Genomic DNA, 11,450 nt, shown 5'->3' with positions numbered 1-11,450 from the left:
CCCCTGTCTGAATTTATATTTGCAAACTATTACAATTATACCTATTAAAAAATTCAGTTGACGTGGAGGGTAGTTCACTGACTTCTAATACATTGAGAAAATCCACAGAGCATTTCATTTGTACATGACTTTTCATCTATCATTACTCCATCCAGTGTTTAATGTTTCCTGCTTGGTCCTTCCTGAGTCCTTGCCTGGACAGTGTGGTTGATTAAGGCACAGTGTTCTTTCTTGACAGTTGACAGTATTAATTGTACAAGGATGGATTTTTCTGCCACCTTCCTGAATTCTCTTCTGCCAGTTGTGTCTCCCATCTTACTACTCTGAGGCATTGACTTGACTAAAGATGAGAAGCTTCTCTTGGAACTTAATTTAAGAATTATGTAATATTAAACTTCTGTCTCCTTTGGCTATTCAGCAAAGGGGTGACTCTAGAGTGGACTGTCTTTTCTTTTTTTTAGAAGTGAAATGGGATTATATGCCATGATGACCACTTAATCCCCCAGTACCTCCATATCCTAAATAGATCCTTCCAGATTTTCATAACTATATACACATTCCTTGTTTATATATGCATATACGTACATATGTGGCCCTTTACAAATATTGGTTTGTGCTTAACAATAAGATAAAAGACTCCACTTCCTCTCCTCCCTTCCTAAAGTTAGCTCTTTTATTAGAGTCTTCCATTACACATAAGCTTGCAGAAGAACACACACAACTTTCAGTCTTTTATTTCTGGCCTGCAGAAGCTACAAGGTTGTTCCACCAAAGTTTTGTGACAACTTATTAAATAAGAGCAGTGTGATTTTTCTGTTTATTTATGCTGCAAGCCTACAAGAGTCATACTTTCTGCTTTGCCACAACCAAACAACCTCATAGACTGCAGCTGACTTGAGCCGGAGGATGCCCGTAGCAGAAGCATCTTGGAACACAAAAATAGATGATATATGATTTTTCTCCCTACATAAAATCTCCAGGAAGGAAAGAAGGCATTGGAGATGCTGTTGACATTATCATCCCTCCAAAAATAGTGCCAGATACTTGAATTCTTCATTCCTATTGCTGGCCATTCTGATGAAGATGATGGGAGTTGTAGTACAGTGACAAGAGGAGGGATCCAAATTCCCTTGGCCTGAGATGAAGAAGAAGGAAAAGGAGAAGGTGTTCTTGTACACGTGGGTTGGAAAAATACTAAATCTGTGCAAGGCAGCTGTATTTTGTGTCAAGGAGGACCTTTGTGCCAGGGAGACAATGTGACTCTTATTATTAGAGGGAAATGAACAGACCTCAGTAGAATGTTTCAGATTGTCTTAAGGCAGTGTTTCTCAATCTTGACAATTTTAAGGCATGTGGACTTCAACTCCCAGAATTCCACAGTCAGCATTGCTGGCTGTGGAATTCTGGGAGTTGAAGTCCACATGCCTTAAAATTGTCAAGATTGAGAAACACTGTGACTTAAGGTCATGTCCAGCAGCTAAGTAGTGGGACTAGGCTTCTGTTCATGTATTGCACATCCACTGCATCCTCTTCTGCCTGATGCAATGATCCAATGAAAGGCTTCAGGCAAGGTAGCTTCACTTTTAGAGGAGGAAAGACATTGCTTCATGAAGAGCTTCAAAGAGATTTTTTGCATAAAGCTTCATTGAAATAAAACAGACCTTCCAAGTATTGGTAAGCAATAAAAATTTAGAAGTCCCAAAGACCACCTGACGATATGGGTGGTCCTTGATTTATTACTATAACTAGCTGTACCCGGCCACGCATTGCTGTGGCTCTCGTTCGCTCAGCCAACAGATGGCGCTGTTTTTTAAAAAAAGCATGTTTTTACCTGTCACAGGTGTGACATCTATATAATAGTAGGTATATTAAAACGTGCGCGTATTCGAATGCAACGTTGTGTCAAAATGTCAAAGCAATCGGTGAAGAACTTTCGGAGATTTAAGATTTTGAACAAACGAACGTTTACATTTTTATTTATATAGATTGGGACCAGACATCAAGTCATAAGTAATGATGGTTATGAGGCACCGACGGGACCTGAAATAATGATCTAGCGTTTTTTGTGGTGCTCATTAAATGAAGGACATCATCATTAAGTGAATCCATTCCCTTGAATAGGTGGTGGGGTTGTGTGTTTTTTTTGCCAGAAACTGACAACCTCCCCAGAATGCCACAACTAGTGTTAAAGCTGACCAAACAAGTCACATAGTTTGGGTGGTGATGGTCTGATCATTTACAAAAGCCTGGGGTGTTTTACAGGTTGTAAAGCACCTGTTCCATATCCATCATAACTTTGAATGGTCGTAAAATGACCAGCCATAAGTTGAGAATTAGCTGTATGCTCTCATTATCTTTAAGACGGAAGGAAAAACAAGCAACAAACAGGTGTGCAACTGGAGGAGAAAATATTGCCATAAGGACAAATGTCTAAAGACAATGAACTAAAGACAATAATATTCAAGTCACGAGAAAGGTAGCAATTTTGTTTTTAATCTTTAGGGATTTGCAAGATTTGATGCACTCAGCAAGCATTAAAATCCCACTTAGAAACAGCAATAGAAATATTTTTACATAACGTGTATGTGAGTTTTATATTTTAACAGGATTTTGCCTGCCAAGTCCAACATAATCTCATTTAATTTTGAAAGAGGAAATGAGAAGATTCATTGAAAGGAGGGTCAAGAGGTCAAATACCTTTCGGAAGTTTGACATTATTTAAATTCACAATAACAGAAGCTCAGATAAAATATCATACCCTAAGATAAAACAAGTTCAAGAGGGTGCCAGTATCTATAATGAGCACCATCTAGGAAACTATAGAAGACAAGTAGGTTTTCTTTGTCCAAAGAGAAAAATGAAAAGCAGAAACTTTAGCTAGTTGAAATTAAGATTAGCCAATGATAAGAAAAATGAGAAACAAGTTGCTACAAGTATTGAAATGAATAAAGTTCTTTGTATACATTAGAACGTGCAATACTTTGGACTTTGAATTCATTTGAAATTGGAAACTATCCAGGGAGAAGGTAAGACATGGAAAGAATAAGTTATTAATGAAAACTGAAATTCTCGCATTAGTCTTTACTTGCGAAGTCTTGGATGGATAGTCACACTTTGCCTTTCAGATATGGTAACCCAAAATGTCCAATTATAGGAAGATATAAAATTCTGAGGTTAATAGTCTACTTAATAATTAATAAGCAACCGAGAATGGGAGCACAAACCTGAAATTCTGAAAGAGCTGAACTATAAAATTATTAATCTATTCACAGAAAAAACAACTTCATGCAATTGCTGCCTTATTAGAGGAAATAACAATAGCCAACAGAATACTTTTTAGAAATGGGTCTGGGAAAGTGAACAAATGCAGATGTGGGAATGTCACTTCAGATCAAGAAAGGAAAAAAAACAACAAAATTAAATGTAGAATAATTAACAATGCAGAAAAAATAGTTGTATCCATAAAAACCTTTCCAGATGGTCCAAAACATTTTACATTTATAAGGTAAAGCAAAAATAGTTCTCCCCTTCAAAAATAGTGTTCATTTACTTGTAGCTGTCCAGCTTATTTTAGTCCTTAATGCAGAAAATTTCACAAACACTTGTCATTTACATAAAAATATATCTATGGACAAGCATATTTTTATAATCAAACTCCTAAACATTTAGTGCTGTTTCCTGTAACCTGAAAATTCTTGAGACTTCCCATTCTGCCTAGCAATAGGGCTGGCCTTGATTCAGAGAAATTATATATTTGGGTTTTACAAAAGTTTTCATAACATAAGGCTGGTCTTTTATGAACCGATAATTACTTAAAGACTGGAAGAAGAAATTAGGAATAAAATAGTAATTTTCACAGTGGCATGAACTATGATTTCTACTGGGATTAATTCTATTTAATATTTATAAATAAAGTCAAATTGAAAATAAACAGTAATATAAGGACTTTCTTTCCTAGTGATTTATAGCAGGGCCCATTCACTATTGTGGCGATATGAAGTCTGTCTTCATTGCTGCTATATCACCTCAGTAATGGTTGGGTGAAACTGTAAATCACTAGTAAAGAAATGGCTTTGGACGCATTTGCAACTGGGAGTGACAACCCAGCCTGACTGTAAAGGTTCAAAAATAATTCTCCAAACTAGGATACTCCCTATAATTATGAAGTCAATAATTTTTAAAAAATAAATAAAAACAACAGGAATATGCTGGCATGTTTTTGAGTTCTATAATTAAATAGAAGAATTAGATAATAAACATTTCATCTGAAAACAGCCTTATCCCCTTACCATTCTGAATGTTCCATTCATTTGGTCTGGAATGATGATTTACACTCTGACTCAACACTCAACACTGACTCAAAAAGGATTGTTTTTTAATGCATGCAGTACTGGGCTGCTTACCTGTTCCCCTTAACTCTTTTTAATCTGGAGTAAGTTATATTAAGAACAAGGGAGAAGATATAGACTAGGATGGGACAAAAAATGTATATCCAAAAAATTCATAGGCAGATAAAAACTGAGACAATATCAGATTTTACTAACCCACAGAGGACAAAGAAATGTGAGGACTGAGTTTCAGAGGTGAAGTAAGTATGAAAAAACTATGAATTAAGCTTTCAAACAAAGTACCAGGAACAAATTTTTATCCTACGGTAAATTATTTTGGGTTCTCTTAAGCCTTTCCTAATTAGGCATATTTGATAAAACTCAGCCCTTGCTGCTTTGGTTATAACCACCTGCCAAGTTAACATAAGATGCTGGTCCAGATCTTTCTAGCTGCTGAAATGGTTGTTGTCACGGATGTGATGCTGGGAAGAATGTGTTGAGGACATTATTTTGCTGATGAATAGCTAGTAGCGGGTATCTCCTGTATCCTTAAGATACAGGCCCTTCCCAGGAACTTTCCTAATGTCTACTCAAGGTTGATCTACTCACACAAATGTGCTTCCTTGAAAAGAAAAAAAAATACGACAAAGTTTTCAGATGGCAATGGATTAGTTTAAGCTGTAAAAAGTGGCTGATTTATGGGAGAAGGATTGGTATCAGAAATAACATTGGTGACTGAAAGATGTATTTTAGACAGAGGAATAGTGATAAAATTGCCAAACAGGTGAATCCTATTTATATTTAACTAAAAGTGCAGCCCACTGTATTTAATTGCATTGTTTCTCTTATAAACATTTCTAGAGTTTTAAACAAAATATACTTTTTAATCTGGTTTTACTGTTTACAGAAGGTTACCAGATCTGCCTTGTATTTTTTTATGGTCATCTGAATCCTTTGGGTTTTTGCAGTCTCAAATCAGGTAGCTCTATTTTATAGAACTGTAAATTCTGGATAAAACAATCGTAGTAATCAACTTTGTTCTGTGAAACTTTCTAGCAATGGTCATAAGATGACTAGAAGGGATTTTCTAATTAGAGCAATGCGATGAATGGGTCCTAGATTATGTAGTTCTTCTTTGACCTTTTATCTTATTGTAAATAGCAGAAAATAATCTAGGGTACCTTCTAGATGTATTCTAGCCGTCATGGACTTTGGGAGACCACGTGAGCTGAAGTCCAGTGTATTTAGAAGGCAGCAGGTGCACAAGGTTGCTTTAATGTTATATTTCATGGCATTCAGACCCAGGATCAATGTTCCACTGCATCATGCTACAGTCTGTCTGCTTCTTCTGAATGAAATGGAGTATAAATCATGAAAACCTCAATTACAATATGGCTGAGTATGTTGCTTAGGCATATTGGCCTTTATTCAGAGACCCATGGATACGCAGACCATAGCTAATAATTATGTGTGGGCCTACTGTCAGTATGGGTAGTTTCATTTTCAGTTAACCTTGGGTAATTCCCTAGTTGTTGGGATTGCCTGTGGTTCTTTAGAGAGCTATATTGCTACCCACAGATCCTTGAGTCACAGGAAAATTATACTGGCATTACATTGACTCTGCCCATTGCCAATCCCTTCTCTGCCTTTATGCTTTTCTTCCCAGCCACTGGTCATTTGTTCACCAATAACTCATAACATCTTCTAAAGTTATCCCACTATCACTGTGCCAAAATAACAGTAATGAGGACAGGCTTTCTATTGTTTCAGTGATGGCTGAGGATGCTGCAGAGACACTGTAATGTCACTATAGCCACTGTCAGTCTCATGATTTTGCTCCAAGTTACCGTGTAGCAATTGCTACACAGCTCCAAGCTGTTGGATGGTGTTAGAATAAAGAGGGACATATTATATTGAATGGCACAGCTGAAGTCAACTTGGGCTCAGAATGAGATGAGGGAAATGCCATTGGGACAGAGCAGAAAAGAGACAATGCTAAGATTATGATTGTGCCATAGTTATTGGTAAGTGAGGATGCAGTCTGATTTCTAGGGCAGTGAAGTTGCTCAGGCATAGGAGCAAAACACAGTCACATCCTTTATGTCATGCCATGATTACACAAATAACAAGAATTGCATCATTTCTGTCCTTATGTGATGAAGTTATAGCGTACATGGCATCAATTATCCCTATGTCCTTTCTGCACAAAAAGGTGGCATCTTTTTCACAATTCTATTTAAACTGGATCCTCCTATTCGAGACTGTAAACAAAAAGTTGATTTCATTCAGATCTTTATTTCTGGAATGCAAAGGTTAGGATTAAAGCACACAAGCCAACCACATTTTAGCTTACATGGGAATCCAGGCTAATGGTTTCTGATTTGGTCAGTGCTAAAGTTAATTTAATTCATCGGGTTTAAGTTAATAAACATATATTGAAAACATAGCCATTTGACCCACCAGCTAATAAAAATTGAAATGAAGAGTTGCCAATATTTTGTCTTTCCAGATTTTTCTCTGCCCTTAAGGCTTAACCGACAACAAGAAATCATTACTACATTGTAAGTAGGTTTACTTAGAGACAGTTTTTCTGTATTTCAATGAATGCCAGAGAAATGACCACACTTTCTTCAAACTTCAGATAATACTTTCATAAAGAAGATAAAGGGAAATATTTTTATTCCCCCTACTATTTTTAAAGGCAAAGTGAACATTAGGTTAGGCAAGAGGCACAACCATGGCACCTGAAGTCCACACCAAAGGCTGGGTTTTTGGTTAAGGTGGTCACTGGAAGAATTGCTCCGCTCCCCCTTATTAAAATGCATCAAAGTTAGGGATATGGAATGTGAGGGCTGTTCCAGGATAAATGATTTTCTTTAATGCAGGAGACTGAACCTAAAAAAGCAGTAACTTTCTTGGTCGATGAGGTGGAAAGGCCTCTCCCTTCCACAGGCTTAGGAGGCAATCTAGGCCCAGCCTGCAGAGAGGAGTGAAGGACGATCCCTTACATTATGTTTCAATGCGAGGTCTTTCCGGGTTAATGAGCTGACATCATGATTAAAGCTGACCATTTGTAATGTGTCTGGAGCCTGTTGAAAAGCACTGAAAAGGTTAATGTGGTAAAACAGGACAGCACCTGCCCCGCACGAGGAGGGGAGGAGCTGGGCCACAGTCCCTTGAATCAATTAGGCCCCTTAATGAGGCTCCCGCACAGCCAAGGAGTGAATGATCGCCCAGGCCCTCTGCCAGGGCGGCAGCTCACTCCCCCTAATTATTTGATAAGCACTTGATTCAATATGCCAGCCCTAACGTGGGGGGGGGGGGAGACTGGGAGTTAATGAAAATGTCATGGGGAAGAATCTTGACATTTGTCTGTATTGATCGGGATCTTGCTTTTATCTCTCCTTATGTATTTTGAGCAGCCCCTTAAGAAAGCTCAGCTGAGCAAAAAGTGGGAACAGGGAGAACCGAAAGGAAAGAAGAACAGGAGTCCTTCTCTCATCCCTCCCACCTTCCTTCTTGTCCAGGCTTCTTCCATCCCCGTGATTTGGGATGAAGAGAATGGAGCTGGGCTGGAAAGGAGGACATGCACTTACTGGTAAATGAATGCAGAACCGTACCTTTGGCCTGGCGTTCTTTGCTTCTTTGTTGTAACCACTTTGTAGTTTGAACTGAGCCTCTTTCCTTCACTGATGGCTCCCTATATTCTGTTATCCCTGGCAATCCATGCAGTAACCAAGAGATTCTGCAAATCCTGGGCCTCAGCTCCACTTGGAAATCACTGGGATGCTGCAAGGCCACTTTCTGCGAGAGAAAGAATGGCAGGAATGACTAGGATCCTCCATATCCTTTTTCTCGCAGCACTGCATGCAAATGGGCTGGCTGAGCACAATAAGCATCCTGCAGTTGCCAGAGAGTCACTGCAGCCTTTAGCCCAGGTTCAGAGTTCAGAACTGATCCCAGGAACTTCCAACAGCTTCAGGGACTGAAGTCTGGATTGTAATGCTTTGGAACTGGTTTAAAAATTGCAGAAGGGGAAGACACACCCTCGGAGTTAAGAGAGGTAGGACACCCTAAGGCCTAAGCCATAGATCCATTCAGTCTCAAGAGATGTGGGGTACTCGCAATACTGAAAGCAAATGCTTTGGTTGAGAGTTGCACTTGATAACCTAGTAGTAGGAGCATTCAGGTGTCATCCTACTTTATTATGGGATCTAAGCTACTTTTGAGCTCTGCGTGAGTCATTACCATCAGAACAAGCAGTATTTTTATAACCCTTTTGAAGATTGTAAGGGGACACAGTGCCCATCAGCCTTTAACATACTGTTGTCTGACTGCAGGGGAATTCTAGTCCTGCCCTCACTCCAGACCATAAAACAGCTTTTTTTTCAAATCTAGGGATCTTCAAAAGAATTGGGCTAAATCTAGGGATCTACAAAAGGGCTGGAATCCAATGGAACTGTATTACGAAGTCCTTAGTGCTCTCTGTGTTGGTTGTTTGCTTGCAGCCGTTTAGTTACCAGACTAGGTACTGGTCTATGACCATAATAAAGTTATTGTTGTTGTTGTTGTTGTTGTTGTTGTTATTACCAGACTAGGTAACATTTTCAGTGCTGGAAAGGAGTGGGATGGACTCTCTGTTTATAAACAGAGTTTGTTTTCAGGTTTTCTCTCTCTGTACAAACAGAGAGCACATCCCACTTCCTTCTCGCACTTGATAATGTGACTTGTTTACTTGCAGATTTTTTAAGCTATCCAACTAACCAATATTCCCCAGTTCCACCAAGGATTCCACAGTTCAAGCCTGGAGCTATATATACTCTCTTGTATTGGAATCTGTATTCTAACTCCTACGGAGATTTGCAGACTGGATAAAGTTGCATTAAGCAACACAAAAGAGCTTGAAGATTACCAACAGTAATTCTATATAAAAGGGAATTTACAACTGGCTGGAACCTTACGTTTTATTGTTTTGATTCATGCTGCAGTCCAGAATAGGTACCATAGAAAAGTCATTTACCTTTAGGCTTCTCTGCCAGGCAGTATAAGAATAGGTGCATCTATGGATCTATTCAAGACTTGTGAACTCCAGCGGATAAATCTCAAAGAGGTTAACATTACCTGTATCCGACTGAAGCTTAAAACAATCAAGTCTTTTAGCCTTTACAATTTAAATTGCACCATTCTGTAATACAAGTTGCAATTTCTAAGGCGATTTCAATGTCAAAGCTATATAGCTTGCTTCATTTTTGTACTGGAAAGGTCTCTGACAGCACTTTCAAGCAATGACTCCCACACCTACAAGGAGACCGTGAAGAAACAAGAATTAGGCATCAACAAGCTTTTATTTCCAGGAGTATAAAATCAAAGTCAAGCATCTTTATTTTCTATCCACCCTTGACTATAGCTTCTGGTAATGGAAATAAGCAGTCTAATAATACTGAGCATGCTCAATAGCCATGAGTTGTTGAATTAGTAGAAAGAAAAGTGTTCACAAGAAAATGTTCGGAGGTAGAATAAAATGGAATGGTTCCTTGAGAACTGCTTGGCCGGTCATCTGAAACTAGGAATAAAAGGATTAGAATTGGGCTTTTTGGGGGTTAGGAACAGATTGCAACTTTTTTGGGGGGGGGGAGAAGGCTGCCTTTTTCTTGGGTTTTACTTTTCAGGGCAAATCTCAGGCTTCTTAGTGAGCAACCCATCTAAATTTGTTGGATTGAAGCTCCCATCACCATGGCTGATAAGATCTGCCACACCAGTTGGGGAAAACTGATCCACACTATCCAAAGAATTAGAATTAGGGGGAAATGATTTGGATATGTCTCTGATTGTTGTTAGAAATCAACCACCCCTTTGCTCTGCAGATGTTATGAGAAAACATAATGACCCTTTTGTTGCTTTTGAATGCAACCCTAAATTGCATTAACAGAGGGATAGAATCAAGATCACATAAAGTATTGGTAAGGCCTCATTTAGAATACTGCATCCAGTTTTGGTTATCACATTATTTAAAAAATGTAGAAACTCTGGAAAGAGGGCAAAAGGGAGCAACAAAGATGGTTAGGGGGCTGGAGGAAAAACATATGAAGAACCGTTGCAGGAGTTGGGTTTGACTAGTGTAGTGAAAAAGAGGACTAAGGGTGACATGATAGCAGTGTTCCAATATTTGAGGGGCTGCCACAAAGAAGAGGGGGGCAACCTATTTTCCAAAGCAGAAGGCAAGACAAGAAACAATGGATGGAAACTAATTCAGGAGAGAAGCAATCTAGAACTAAGGAGAAACTTCCTAACAGTGAGAACACTTAACCAGGGTTGTGGATGCTCAGTCACGGAGGTTTTTAAGAAGATTGAACAGCCACTTATCCGGAATGGTATAGAGTTCCCTGCTTGTGCAGGGGGTTGGGCTAGAAGACCACCAAGGTCCCTTCCAACTTTGTTATTCTTTTATTGCTGATCACATGGTTCTGCTGAAGTTGTATTTCGCTACATCGTGTTGATCAGGTACACATTCCATGTTTGTGTGTGTGTGTGTGTGTGTGTAAAATCTCCAATGTTATATAGGTCAGCAAGCACACCTGGTACCATTGATTTGTTTTGCTATCATGTACCAGTCTCCTAATGCTTCTTCATCACTAAGTCTGTTTACCCAGGTAGGCATCTTCTGCCACTCCTCCCCTTGCTCTCTAGAGAAAAGTTGCTGAAAAGTTTCAGAAATCGAGATTGCTCCTTTCTATCTCCCTCCCTCCCTCCCTCCCAATTTGGCCGCGATCAAAGACGTACAAATCCGGAGGAGGAAGCGGGGCGATTGTATTACAAGCCTCGGAAAGAAGGTGTGTTCAGTACGAGTAGAAAGACCATATAATTGCTTATTCTTAGATGGTCCTGATAACGATCGTCATCCTGAACCCATCGGGAAAGATTACGTCCCACGGGGAAGGTTAGAGCTGGATCTGTCAGAGTTGGAGAAGAGAAGATAATTTCTCAGTTTGGGTTGCCAGCTAAGCCCCCCCCCTCCCCCGCTCCCCGATGCGTGCTCCTTGCCTAGGCATCTTGGCGCCAGGCAACTTGAATGCGCGTCGCCTGCAATCTCCCATCCGTGGAGAAGCAGTGTCTTCGCCTGGC

The sequence above is a fragment of the Protobothrops mucrosquamatus genome, unplaced genomic scaffold, assembly GCF_001527695.2.
Source record: "Protobothrops mucrosquamatus isolate PMUCROS unplaced genomic scaffold, P.Mucros_1.0 scaffold229, whole genome shotgun sequence".
NCBI lineage: Eukaryota > Metazoa > Chordata > Lepidosauria > Squamata > Viperidae > Protobothrops > Protobothrops mucrosquamatus.
The sequence above is the reverse complement of the archived record's forward strand: the minus strand, read 5'-3'. Positions refer to the sequence as shown.